Below are 15,071 nucleotides of genomic sequence, written 5' to 3'. Positions count from 1 at the left end.
GGGAAGCTAAAGTGGAATAGTTTCTGAATTTGAAGTAGAGACAACAGTCGGTCCAGTAGTATGCGGTGAGGTTTATTGAGTTGTCCCACTTTGCCCCATTTATCATACCTAACGAAGCAAATAAAGCAAGACAGTTTGAAAGGGGTTTGAGGCGGGAGATTTACAAGCAAGTTATGGTGTTGAAAATACAGGACTTTGCTAAGTTAGTTGATAGAGTAGCTTTGGTTGAGGCTAGTGAGCGGTTAGGTGCAGAGGAGCAGGGACAGAAGAAGAGGTCCACACCTTCAGGCTTTCAACAGGGCTTTGGTTGGGGTTAGTGGAGGAGAGGAAACTACGGAAGAGGTGAGAGGCAGGAGACTGGGGCTCGTGAGGTTCAGGGTGTTCAGACCTACCCTTTATGTCAGATATGTGGAAAGAGACATTTGGGGGAGTGCCGAGCAGGGAGAGGTGTATGTTATCGTTGTGGAGGATCGGGGCATCTGGCACGAGATTGTCCAACACCTATTGGTACCGCTCCTACTCCCAGGAAGTTCAGGGGAGGTTACCAAGTGCCTCATGGAGGTCAACAGAGGAATGCAGCTCCAGTGAGGGTTTATGCTCTGACGCCAAGAGACGCTGATACTGTCCCAGACGTCGGGACAGGTACCTTTACCCTTTTGTCATGCCATGCTATTGTTTTATTTGATTCAGGTGCTACTCATTCTTTTGTGTCTGCGAATTTCATTAAATTGTTTGGAGGCGAGACCCAGTCATTAGATGCAGAAATGTCAGTAGCTTCATCGACTGGTTCAGTGGTAAAGTGTCATAGGGTGCTTAGAGGTTATCCTGTAAAAATTCAGGGGACAGTACTACTTGCTGATTTAATTGTACTTGACATGCATAGGTTCAATGTAATACTAGGTATAGATTGGCTGGCAGCTAACTATGCTAATATTGACTGTCATTTGAAAGAGGTGATCTTTAAACCACCAGACAAGCAAAAATTCAGGTTTATGGTGTCGCAGGTGTGTTCCCTACCTCAGTTAGTGTTAGCTATACAAGTGAGAAGGCTACTCCTGGATAGTTGTCAGCGGTTTATGGCTTTAGTAAAGGAGGTGTGAGGAAATGAATTGAAGCTTGGCAATACACCAAAGGTTAAGAAGTTTCCAAATGTTTTCCCAGAAGAATTTCCAAGATTGCCTTATGACCGCGAGGTAGATTTCATTATCGATTTACTTCTCGAGATGGCACCAATCTCTAAAGCTCCTTACCGGCTGGCTCCAGCAGAATTGGGGGAATTAAAGGACCAGTTGCAAGATCTATTGAATAAAGGATTTATTCGGCCTAGTGTATCACCATGGGGAGCTCTAGTGTTATTTGTAAAGTAGGAGAATGGGTCTTTGAGAATGTGTATAGATTACAGGGAAATTAATAAGGTGATAATCAAGAACAAGTATCCTCTACCCCGTATAGAAGATCTATTTGACCAGCTTCAAGGCACGCGGGTCTATTCCAAGATTGACCTCAGATCAAGCTATCACCAGGGGAAAGTAAAAGTAGAAGACGTCTCAAAGACAACCTTCAGAACCAGATATGGGCATTATGAATTCCTAATTATGCCTTTTGGTTTGATGAATGCTCCTATTGTATTCATGGATTTGATGAATAGAATCTTCCTTCAGTATTTAGATTGATTTTTTGTGGTTTTCATTAATGATATACTGGTCTATTCGAGGAGTTTTAAGGAGCATGAGGCACACTTACGACTGGTACTTCAGACGTTTAGGGAAAAAAGATTGTATGTCAAGTTCAGTAAATGTGAATTTTGGTTAGAGAAAGTGGCATTTCTAGGGCACATTATATCAGGGGATGGAATTTCTGTAGATCCTAGGAAGATTGAAGTAGTCATGAATTGGGCCTAGAAGAACGTTTAGGAAATCAGAAGTTTCTTAGGGCTGACATGTTATTACCAATGGTTTGTTGAAGGATTCTCAGCATTATCAGGGCCTCTAACGTGTCTAACCAAGAAGAATGTCAAGTTTGAATGAGATGACAGTTGTGAGCAGAGCTTTCAGGAATTGAAATAGAGGCTTGTCACTACACCAGTGTTGATCATTCCATCAGGGGGTGATGGTTATGCAATTTACAGTGACACGTCTTTGAAAGTGTTCAACTGTGTATTGATGCAGCATAGTAGGGTTGTAGCTTATGCCTCCCGATAGTTGAAAGAGTATAAAAAAAACTACCCTACCCATGACCTGGAATTGGATGCACGCATTAAAGATTTGGAGGCATTACTTGTACGGTGAGAGATGCGAGATATTCTCCGATCACAAAAGTTTGAAGTACTTTTTCACTCAAAAGGAACTGAACATGAGGCAGAGGAGGTGGTTGGAACTTATTAAAGACTATGATTGCATTATTGGTTACCACCTAAGGAAAGCAAACGTGGTAGCTAATGCTCTGAGTAGGAAATCAGTGGGACCAACACTGGCAGCAATGGTTGTTCAACATTCGATCCAGATGGATCTAGAGAGACTCGGTGTAGAGTTGGTAGAGAGTGATCCTCAGGCATTTATTGGCAACTTGGTAGTGCAGCCTACTCTACAAGAAAGGATTAAGACTGCTCAGAGGGATAACGCAGAATTAGCGGAGTTGATAACTAAGGTGCAAGATGGATAAGGGGAGGAGTTTAGTATTTCAGATGACGGAGCTTTGCGGTTCCATACCAGATTATGTGTGCTTGCAGTTTCTGATATTAGAATGACGATTTTAGAGGAGGCTCACCGGTCCTTCTACACGGTTCATCCAGGTAGTACTAAAATGTATAGGGATTTGTAGGAGTCTTACAGGTGGAGCGGCATGAAGAGGAAAATTACCAATTTTGTGCAGCAGTGTCTGACGTGCCAGCAGGTAAAGGCTGAACACCAGAGGCCAACGGGCCAGTTGCAGCCTCTTTATATCTCAGAGTGGAAGTGGGATCGTGTATCTATGGATTTTGTGACAGGTTTGCCACAGATACTGTATGGTCAGAATGCTATTTGGGTGGTCGTTGATAGATTGATGAAGACCGCTCATTTCATTTCTATTAAAGTCAACTACTCCATGGAAAAACTGGCGGAATTATATATTCAAGAGACAGTACGATCACATGGTATGCCAGTGTCCATTGTATTAGACCGAGACCCATGTTTCACGTCACAGTTTTGGAGGAGCTTGTTAGAGACTCTGGGGTCTTAATTATCTTTCAGCATGACATTTCATCCTCAGACGGACGACTAGACTGAGAGGGTAATTCAAACATTATAAGATATGTTGCGGGTGTGCGTGTTGGATTTTGGGGGTAGTTGGACCTAGTAAATGCCGCTGGTAGAGTTTGCATACAACAACAGCTATCAGACCAACATTGGCATGACACCATATGAGGTACTTTATGGTAGGAGGTGTCATTCTCTTCTATATTGGGATGAGATTGGTGAGAGGCTAGTTTTGGGACCAGAAATTGTGCAGCAGGCATATGATAAAGTTCAACTCATCAAAGAAAGAATCAGTACAGCTTAAAGTTGGCAGAAAAGCTATGCCGATACGCACCACCGGGAGTTGGAATTTTAAGTGGGAGATCATGTGTTTTTGAAGATAGCGTCCTTGAAGGGAGTTATGAGATTTGGGAGGAAGGGTAAGTTGAGCCCTAGGTTTATTGACCCTTTTGAGATTCTTGAAAGAGTAGGGTCAGTTGCCTACCGGCTGGCTTTACCACTAGTTTTATTTAGAATTCCCGACGTATTTCATGTTTCCATGTTAAGGAAATACGTCCCAGATCTCTCCCATGTCATCAGTTATACCGAGTTAGAACTCAGTGATACTTTGGCTTATGAAGAAATACTAGTGTAGGGTTAAGACAGAAAAGAACAGGAATTGTGCATTAAGAAGATTCCTCTAGGAAAAGTCCAGTGGAGAAATCATGCGGTAGAGGAAGCCTCACGGGAGCTCGTGGAGCGGATACGACATAAATACCCACACTTATTCAGTGGAGATCAACACTTGATATACGAATAAAGTAAATGTAGTATGGTTGAATTTTATGAAAAGCAAGATGATATATGTGTGAGTAGTGTTGTAGGTTATAGAATAGGTAGTATTTTGGTTTTGGGAGAATTTTTGTTTATGTATTATAATCTTCCAAAACCATGAATGTAACCATGGTATTCCTCTGCCACAAGCGAGGGTAAGTAATAAAATAAGTAGTCATTTCCTCTTTAAGGGATGATGTTTAATATAGATAGTAAATTTCGAGAACGAAATTTTATGAGGAGAGAATTTAGAGACCCAAAGAATTTTACCGAATTAAGTATTAAAAGAGAGAGGAGAAAATAAGTTTTCTAAAGGTGTTTAGAAGGCCTTGTCGACGAGGCCAGGTCATTCGTCGACAAGGAGCCTTCTGCGGCACGTCGACAAGGACATGTGTCTCGTCGACAAGGGATTATCGAGAGAGGTGTTTCCGAGTTTGAAATTCATCGACGAGGAGTAAGTGCTCGTCGACAAACCTCCTTCTTGCGCTTGTCGACGAGATGATGTGGCTTGTCGACGAGTCTGCACTTTATAAATATGCTAAAGCCGGATTTTAAGCGAGAAAATGGCATGTAAATTCCTTCTCTCTCTCAAACTTGGCCCTCCTCATATTCTCTCTAGCTTTTTGGCTCGGTTCTTCACCGGATCAACGATTTGAAGCCACCACTCTACTCTTGGAAAGTTTCTCTTCATTTATGCAGGAGTGGATCGTTAATTGGGCCAACTTAAGCGCAATCCCAAAATTTGGGTAAGTTGATTATTTTAATATTTATTAAAGTATTTGGTATTTCTACGTTGAAGAAAGGTATTAGATGAGTTTATACTAAAGTTATGTTGGGAAAATGTTAATTTTAGGGTGTTGTGCTAGGAACACTGTAGGTGTAGGATTGAGTATTTTGTGGGCTTCCCAGTAAGCCAGGTAAGGGGATAAACTAAGTCAGAATTTTTCATGAAATTATTTATTATTTTACAACATTAAATTTCAAGAAAATACGTATATTATATAATTATGTTTGGAAAATACTGTTATGAACACAGATATGATTTAAATGTGATTTATCAGAAATTATGATTTCAGAACAAAATTTTCATTTAGAATGTTACTCATTTCTGTGTGGCATGAGTTTAAATTTCCATGTAATTATGTATATCAGAATAATATGTTTTTCCAGATCAAGCATGATATGATAGTTTTCAGGGCAATTATAAAACAATATAGGAACCATGATTTTATGAATATAATGTTTAATAGTACAGAGAAATTATGTTCAGTGTATTATGATATGGCAGCACAGATGCCATGATTCATGTTCTGTTATGCAGGCGCAGATGCCGTGATTCATGTTGGTGCAGATGCCATAATCATGTATGATAAGACATAATTCATGAAATATTATTGTGTCAGACATTATTATGAAATACGAAACAACTATGCTCAACATATGAAACTTATTATATGATATTAGAACTTGGATGGTATAATTTAGTTCAGTTTCAAGAGCACGATACCGTAATTATATGTTTAGAATTATGATAGTGCTACCACATGAACAGTAGTGTGGGAGAGGACAGTCGATGTGACTTCAGTGTAGAGTGAATTTTTCCCCTGGCAGTTCGGGACCAGGAGGGGCAGGTCCATCGTACTTACAGACTTATGATTGATTTGGCATGATCGGCTAGCCATTACTAGGTCTCGCCTTCGGGCTGCACAACCTAGTCATGTGAGGGTAAGACATGACATCAACTAACTATCCATCCCATGTGTTATTTTAGTATTATACAGTTATATAAGATGATTTTCATGTATAGAAATCTAGTATGCTTTATTATGATATGACAAATCATGTTTTACTCAGTTCTACTACAGACAGATTTTACCAAATATGCTTATTATATTGTTCATATGTATAACACGAAAATGCTTATAACGCCACACACTGATGTTAGTTTATTTTCTTTACTGAGAGGTGTCTCACGCCAGCCATATAAACATTTCAGGAGTCTCAGATAGAAGAGCGGATAGAGTTCTACAACGTTAGAGGTCGACTGTCCGACCCTGTCAAAAGGGTAAGTTGTTATGCTAGGGTTTTTGAGTTATGACCCTAGGGCACATTTTTGGTCTTTTTGGGATGTGTATATGTATTTGATAGGTTCGGTAAAACTCTCATATTGTATTGGTTGGACGACTTGATATGTATATGCTTTTATGTTTTCCATTACTTAAGTATGAGAGTTATATTTCAGGTATATCCCTGGTACTCATGAGTCCAGGTTGATTATGTTTGATTAGTTGAACATGGTTATATTATATTAAATATTATTATGGGGAAAAAAAAGATGATTACGGTAAAATAGGCAGGTCGTTACATGACTCTTCTGAAAAATATTATGCTATTGTGGAGTAAAACTTACAATAAATAAATTAAACATAATTTAAAGAAATATCTCAGAAATTATAGTCTCGTGTTGATAACGTTTTATAAAAGATGTAGAAAAATAAATAGAGATGAAACAAAAATTTATGTGGTTCAGTTATGCCTACTCCACAGGCGGATGAAATAAAAAACTTCATTATCTCGAAAATAATTGATAATTTGGAACTGACCTTATATAAAATATATATTTTCTCTCTATATCTCATATTTTATAATTAATTTTATATATCTGCTTACTTTGAGATGTAATGTGTGTGGAAATAAGAAACAAAATTGTTTTTTTATAGGACGATAAGTATAACAAAGAATTTATAATGATGAAAAAATGATGGTGACAACAATTAATCTCTTATGTAACACCGATTACATTAACCTTATTTTTTTTATATGCAAACCAAACAATTATACTCTTCGCGGTCGCAGACCGCCCTCTCTCGAGCACCGCGGCAATTATACTCTCATGGAGAAGTCCCGGAGGAAGAACGGACTCCTCTTCTACTTTCCGCGTCTTCTCCCCCCAAATTGTCGGCAGCATTCGCAAGATCTTGAGACCGAGAGCTGAAGGATTTAGGTAATTATACTCCATTTTCTTCGTCAATTTTATTAGGTCTGTCTCCTCTCTCTCTCTCTCTCTCTCTCTCTCTCTCTCTCTCTCTCTCTCTCACACACACACACACACACACACACACACATTCATCTTTCTACTTCTATCGATGTCGGGAATTCTGTTTTTCAAGATATTATCTCTCTTAATTCCTCCATCGTATGAATTTCTGCTTATTTTCGCTTCTTCCGTCGCATTGCAGCATCGACTCCTCTGAGACCCACAACACAGCGCTTAATCCAGTACCCATAAAACTAAACGCGCAATAAATTAGAAAATTCACGAAAATTATGCAGGCTAACTTAGAAAAAAGTGAATGTAGTATCATATATCATATGATATTTGCAATCAAATATGATAGGAAAATAAGTGAATTCATTAAATAAGAGTGAAATCTACAAATTTGGGGAGAAGAGTCCTCCTATTATGAAATTACAAAACAAAAAGAAATAGAAGGAAATCAACCTGCCAATCGTGTTGGCAGTCCGGAGACATGCCCCCTTTCAAACAACCAGCTAAATAAGCCCAAAGGTAAGCAATAAATCTGATTATATCCCAAAGAAATGATAAATCTATCTTCTTTCCGGTGAAGATAAGTGGATTAAGTGCACCTTATACCACCATAAACCCCTCAAAACTGCACATTTTCACCATAATATATTATCATATTATTTATATTATTGTTCCTAATATGATCAATTACAATCATATTTTAATGTAATAATATTATATTATAACACAACAATATACCCTCTATTTTCGATAATACTCTCCAATTCCAACTTTTCTCCTTCTTATAACTTTCTGTTCTTTCACTCATGGTCATCAATCTCGCATATCTCTTTCTTAATTGTTTCATTAATAGTTTTACAATTTGGACCGGTGTTCAACTTGGAAAAGGTACTAGGTTGGTTGGGCTGGTTGAACCAGTGGGTCAGACCAGTGATCGAACCAGTGATGTTAGCATGATATATACATATATATATACATATATATATATATATATGTATGTATGTATAATATTATTACCGCTAATTTAAATTGTTACAAAAATGATGGCCGTATAACTTATTAGCTTATTAGAGTAAAAAATAAATTACTAATATGTTTTAGGTAAAAAAACTATTAGTTTTCTTATAATTATTGTTATTATGAAGAGTTAAAACAAAAATTCTTGAAACAAAGCTTGTAGAAAAATGTTTTGATTCAATTAACCATTTGTTTAATTTGGTGTGGAATATATGCAATATATATAGTATATATATAATACTTGCAATATATCCAACTAAGTGAATTTGGCATGGTGGCATCTCACAAATGAAAGAGTGGTGTATGGTGTGTCCCTAGTTCAAGTCAGGTGGGGCCTATATTTCATCCCTCTTTCATTTTATTTTTTTCTTTTGGTGAGGTGCTAGGTTGGCCTCAATTGACCTCGGTTCTAGTCAGGTTGGTCTGGTTATGACCGTATCATCTGGGTTAATACTAGTTTGTGTTAAAATCAGGTTTGGGACATTGGCTGGACCGGTCTGATCACTGGTTTCAGTTGAAATAGGTTAGACCAGCCGGAATGGTCCGAATTTTAAAACCACAAATTTGTCTATTTCTTAACGTAATGATTTCATAACATATAATGGAGGTTTTCTAGTGGAAAATAGTCAAGATCGGAGGCAAGTTCTCAATCTAAGACTAGAGGAGGTTGGTTGTGGCTAGGGCAACAAACGAACAAGCCACTCACGACTGGGTTAGGAGAGCTCATTCAAGCTCACCTATTGTATAAATGAGCTATTCCCAAGCCCAATCTTGAGGCTTGTTAATTGTGAACATCAATAGGATTGGCTTGTTTCAGCTTGTGAGTGGCCCAGTTAGAAGCTTGGTTGGGCTTGTTTAATAAGATCAAATGTTGATTGTAATGGACTTATTTTATCCTAAAAGTAGGGGCTATTTGAGCATAGGTTTATTTAAACCAAACTCCATAACCTCAATTCACTTATAGGCCCAAGGCATAGGCTAGCTTGATGGGGGTAAAAAAACCTTAAGGCAATATGAGTGAGAGCCCCATTTCAAAGTTTTTATAACAAAACCCTAAGAGACTCAAGCCTCTACAATGAGAGGTTTTAAAAGAATCAAGCCATTAATTTGCAAAAATAAACAAGTTTGAGCAAGTATATTTAAGCTCGATATGAGTTTGGCTTGAGCTTAAGCTTGATTAAAAATTTGTTAAACAAGCTTGGGCATGGTAAAGCTCAGCTTGACCAGTCCTACTTGTGGTGATTTTGTATTCTTATTGGATTGAAATCCTACCTGTGGCTAGGTTGTCGCCCTGAAGCGACCCGACATGGGTACGATGTCAAATATGCGAGGGTTTCTGCATCATTTTGGACGTGGACAGGTAAAGACTTTAGTTTAGGAAATTAGGATTATATTAGCAACTTGGAATATAGGGACACTTACGGGTAAAAGTATGGAAATTGTGGATACAATGATCAAAAGAAGAATTAATATAATTTGCCTTCAAGAAACCAAGTGGGTGGGGGAGAAAGCTAGAGAAATTGATAAATCAGGATTTAAACTTTGGTACACTGGAAAAGAAAAACTTAAGAATGGAGTAGGAATTATTATAGACAAAAACTTAAAAGATAGCGTTGTTGATGTAAATAGAGTAGGGGATAGAATTATAAAAATCAAGATGTTATTTGGACAAGAGATAATAAATATCATTAGTGCTTATGCTCCTCAAGTCGGCTTAGCAGAAAACTTTAAGAGACAATTTTGGGAAGATATTGATAGTATTATGCAAGGCATACCAAGGACTGAAAAAATATTTATTGGTATGGATAATGGATATGGAGACAAAACTGAGCCTGGGGAGATGATCTTAGACTTCGCTATGTCATATGATTTTAGTATAATGAATACTTGCTTTAAGAAGAGAAAATAACACTTAATAACCTTTAAAAGTGGAAAAAATAGAAGTCAAATAGATTTTTTTTTTAATTAGGAGGGTATATCGTTTATCATGCATGGATTGTAAAGTTATTCCAGGTGAAAGCCTAAGCACACAACATAGAGTCTCAGTGTTAGATATATGTATTAAAAAATGGAAGAAAAAGGATAAAATAAACCAGTGTAAGAGAACTAGGTGGTTGAACCTAAAAGAAGAAAATATAATAAAATTTAAAGATAAAATGATCAAAGATGGGGATTGGACTATAGAGGATGGGATAGATACAAATACTCTTTGGAGTAGATTAACTAGCTCTATTAAAAAGATAGCAAGAGAGATTTTAGGTGAATCAAGGGGGAAGATTCTCAAATAGCAAAGAAAGTTGGTGGTGGGATAAAGAGGTACAAAAATCCATAAAGAAAAAAAGAATTTTGTATAAAACGTGACAAAAATGTAGAAGCAGGGATAACTTTGAAAAGTATAATGAGGCAAGAAAAGATGCAAAAAGGGCCGTTAGTGAAGCTAAATACAGATCATTTAATAGTTTGTATGATAAATTAGATACAAATGAAGGGGAAAGAGATATATTTAAACTTGCTAAAGATAGATAAAGGAAGATTAAGGACTTAGGAAATGTAAAATGTATAAAAAATGAGGATGATATTGTCTTGGTTAAGGACGAAGACATTAAAGAAAGATGGTGAAGTTACTTTAGTAAGTTGTTTAATGAGAACCAAATAGAAGGCTTAAACTTAGAATTGTCAAATGAGGAAAATATTAAAAATATGAGATTTATTCGCAAAATTAGAGTTAGCGAAGATAAGTTTGTACTGAAAAAAGGATAAAAAATAGGAAAGCTATGGGACTAGATAACATCCCAATTGAAGTTTGGAAATGCTTAGGTGATAACGGAATTATATGGTTAACTAATTTATTTAATAAAATTATAAAAATTAAGAAAATGCCAGATGAATGGAGGAAAAACACTTTAATACCTATATACAAAAATAAAGGAGATATTCAAAATTGTAATAACTATTGTGGAATTAAACTTATGAGTCATATGATGAAATTATGAGAAATGGTGGTTGAACAAAGATTAAGGTTAGAAACGAAGGTCTCAGAAAATCAATTTGGTTTTATGCCTGGGAGATCTACCACAGAAGTTATATATCTTTAAGAAGATTAATGGAAAAGTTTAGGGAAAAGAAGAGGGATTTGCATATGATATTTATTGATCATGAGAAAGCATATGATAGGATACCTAGAGAAGTTCTATGGTGGGTTTTAGAAAAAAAAAGGGTGCATGTAGTAGGTATATTGATGTCATTAAGGATATGTTCGATGGAGTAATGACTAGTGTAAGGACTATAGATGGAGAAATTAGAGAATTTCCAATCACCATAGGTGTACATCAAGGATTTGCTTTGAGTCGTTATCTTTTTGCTTTAGTGATGGACCAATTGACTAAGAGTATTCAAAAGGAGATTTCATGGTGTATGTTGTTTGCAGATGATATTGTATTAATTGATGAAACTAGGGACAGAGTAGAGGCTGAGTTAGAATCATGGAGAGAAACTTTGGAATCTGGAGGCTTTAGGATAAGTAGAAATAAGGCATAATATATGAAATGTATTTTTAGTAATGATAGGAGGAATATTGGAGACTAAATTAAACTTGATGATGAAGAAATAAATAACACTTGTAGATTTCGATACCTTGTATCTATTATGCAAACTGAAGGAGAAATTGAAGATGATGTAATGCATAGAGTTAAAGTAGGTTGGGCAAAATGGAGAAATGTTTCAAGTGTGCTCTATGATCGTAGAATACCCTTAAAATTGAAAGGGAAGTTTTATAGGACAGTTATAAGACTAGTTATGCTATATGGATCGGAATGTTGGGTGACGAAGAAACATAATATCGAAAAAGTAAAAGTTGGTGAGATGAGAATGCTTAGATGGATGAGTGGTATAACATTAAAAGATAAATTAAGGAATAAACATATTTGTGGTAAGTTAGGTGTAGTACCTATAGAAGAATAAGATAAGGGAGGGACGACTTAGATGGTATGGACACCTGCAACGTAGGCCACATGGTGCACCAGTGAGGAAGAGTGAGTTAGTTACTGTGGGGGGCAGTAGAAGGGGTAGGGTAGACCTAAAATAACTTGGGAGGAGATAGTAAGGATTTAATATCCTTGAATTTGTCAAAAGAAATGGTACATGATCGCATAAATTGGTGGAAAATGATTCATATAGTTGACCCCACCTAGTGGGACTTAAGGCTTGGTTTTGTTGTATTGGATCGAAATCCTTGTGTTAGTTGATTGATGATGGTTTTGTTGTTGGGTACTTGTTGGTTTGCTGAGTTTTGTTAGTTTTTGTGCATTTGGAGAAATTTAATTGCCAAAAGAAATTTGGGAATCACTGTTATTTAGTGGTGCTTCGGTAGAATATGAGTGTTCTTGTAGATAGAATGGAATTATAGGGGTGATGCTTATGTTCATCTTCATACTGTCGTAATTTCCATTTGGAGAGTCAGAAAATATTTAAGTCTTTCTTTTCTCACTTGATTTTTGATAGTAATGTTATTGCTTGTGTCCTTTAGTCTTTAATTTGGAAAGCTGAAGTTCCAAAGGCCTTTACTTGGATTGTAATCCTTGAGAAAACCAATGTCAATGACTTGCACCCAAAATATAATTTGAGATTTGTGCACCCAAAATGTGCAAGCCTTGACTGAAAAAGCGCAAAAAGGCATCTCTTGTGTACAAATGTGCTCTGGATATTTGTGTCCTTTGCTTGAGGAGTGGAGAGACTTGTGCACATTTGTCTCTTCATTGTCCTTGCACATTGTCTATTTGGAATAATTTATTTGGTATATTTGGGAAAGCTTTATAGAGACGCTCTATTATGATTATAATTTGGTGTGTTTGGATGGAAAGGAATGATAGAATTTTCGAAGGAGTGGCTATGTTTACTAACTTGCTTTGGAGTGACTTATTTATCATCATTGTGGGTGCAACAAATGGTTTTTTTTTTTTTGCTACATTGCTTTGGAAGACATGCAGTGGGACTTGTTGGCTCTCTTGCATTAGTTTTGGTTAAGAAAGAGATTGTAATATCGGGGATACTAAATCCGCAAAAAGAAGATAAAAAACAGAATAAAAAACTAAAAAAGGAAAAAAATAAAAGCAAAACAAAAAAAAAAATTGCTCTTATCAGCCAAGAAATACCCTCTTTAATTTCTTCCCATCATAGTTCACTGAATACTTCAAATTAGCTAATTCCCTTTGACCGTTATTCACCTTTGATTTGCCCACATCAAGCCTAACTTCATTTCCTCCTTGATCATACAACATAAGGCCCAAGTCATCCAGAAAATCTAAGTTCCAATGTCTTTCCAAGAGATTTCTTTGACTGGAGTAAGCAGAATTCTATCCTTGACCTTATGTTCATCTTTAGTAACCTCATCATCAAACATATTAATCCCCTCTAAGCCTTCTATAGGAGGAGGCGGCACATAAGATAAATCCTTAAGGCCATCAATAGAAGAATTGGAGGGAAATTTGTTGAATTTTTTAGTCTAATCCTTGGTTTTGATAATGACAAACCGCAAGGTTCTTATGTGTGTATCCAGGGTTTGAGTAGACTTGATATGTTTGCACACACATAAAGAGACTGAAAATGGAAGCCAGAAGAAACTCGAAGGACATGTATATCAGCTGGCGTATTCCAAGGAAGTCACAAGAGCAAAGAAGATTGAAGACATTTAAAGTTCACTTGTATTGCATTTGGTTTTTCTATTTGGTCTATAATAGTAAATAGGAAATGGTCTGTAATAATTAATGCATTGCATGCATGATATGGATAAAAACTCAGTGATGACCATAGACTTACCATAGGGGGCCACAGAACCTTAGGGATGTCGACCGATGCCTGATTTTTAGGGTTATTTCTCAAAGGCCTTAGATTGACCTTAGGTCCTTGAATATTTCATAAAAATATGCCTTATAGGCTTAACATTAATCATCATATGAATAGGGTAAATTTTATAAGAGAAAAAGGACTGAAAATGCCCAAATTGGCATGTTCGGTCGACCGAACTCAGTTATACTGAGTTCCTCGGTCTACCGAACTCTCACTGGGTCAACAGGTTGACCTCTCGGTTGACTGTCCAGATATATACATGCAAGACCTAGTCGATCGAACCTCCTCCGATCAACAAGTTGACCTCCTGGTCGACCGACCAGATTTATACGGGCAACGCCCTGGTCGACCAAACCCCCATGTGAGAAATGCCAACCGCCTAGTCGACCGAACCACGAAATTCAAATTGACCCATTCGACCGAACCGTGCGGATTTGGAAAATCGCCCTTGAACCATGCAAGTTTGGTCGACCGAACTTTCAATTCAAATTTCATGCGATCGACCGAACTTGGCTCCACGGTTGACTGAACCACAAAAGTGGTCGACCGGAGCTCTCGGGTTGGAATTTTTTAAAAGTGCTAAAACGTCATTAAAATTTAACTTTTCCAAAATGCCGAGCGTGTTCCTCAACGGTCATATTTGTTGAAAATCTATAAATACTCCCTCCATAACTCAGATTAGCAACTTTGATTAACCCAAATTTTCTGTCTAATCCATTGTTAATCAAAGCTCCCCCAAAATGTTTTTTATTGTTTAAATCATTCTTTTGGGGCCAAATTTTTATACTAAACTCTTCAACTCTCATTCACTCTTTCATTTCAAAATTACTCTTGAAGAGAGTATATTTATTTTTGGGCACTTATTTTTACATGCTTACTCTCACTTATTCTTTATTTTTGAAAATCTTTTGGAGAGTATAACTTTGGTTTCTCTTGATTATTTTCATGATTAATATTTTTGGAAGAATTTATTTATTGCACAAATATTTTATTGAGTTTAAATTCCTAGATTCTCCAAATGTTCTTTATTTGCAAAAATATTTATAGGAGAACATAATACTCATTTTTTATACACATTTTATTTGTGCATTGATTTTTTAGATAAGCACCCT

General features: G+C 36.7%; 1 protein-coding gene across 3 annotated transcripts in view; it reads left to right on the top strand.

Moving 5' to 3' along the window:
• The first annotated feature begins 6,867 nt into the window (after positions 1-6,867).
• The window catches only part of LOC131164448 (transcription initiation factor TFIID subunit 1), a 138,363-nt gene continuing 130,159 nt past the window's right edge, over positions 6,868-15,071 (top strand). For 2 of the 3 annotated variants that reach the window (XM_058121636.1, XM_058121634.1), the window contains exon 1: positions 6,886-7,053. The gene's annotated coding sequence lies outside the window, so the exon portion shown is untranslated. Of the gene's footprint in view, positions 7,054-15,071 lie in introns of all 3 variants that reach the window. The other variant, XM_058121633.1, reaches the window with a different exon arrangement.

Source organism: Malania oleifera, chromosome 9, assembly GCF_029873635.1.
Source record: "Malania oleifera isolate guangnan ecotype guangnan chromosome 9, ASM2987363v1, whole genome shotgun sequence".
NCBI classification, from domain to species: domain Eukaryota; kingdom Viridiplantae; phylum Streptophyta; class Magnoliopsida; order Santalales; family Ximeniaceae; genus Malania; species Malania oleifera.
Note: the sequence above shows the minus strand (reverse complement) of the source record. Positions and strands in the feature narration are given on the sequence as shown.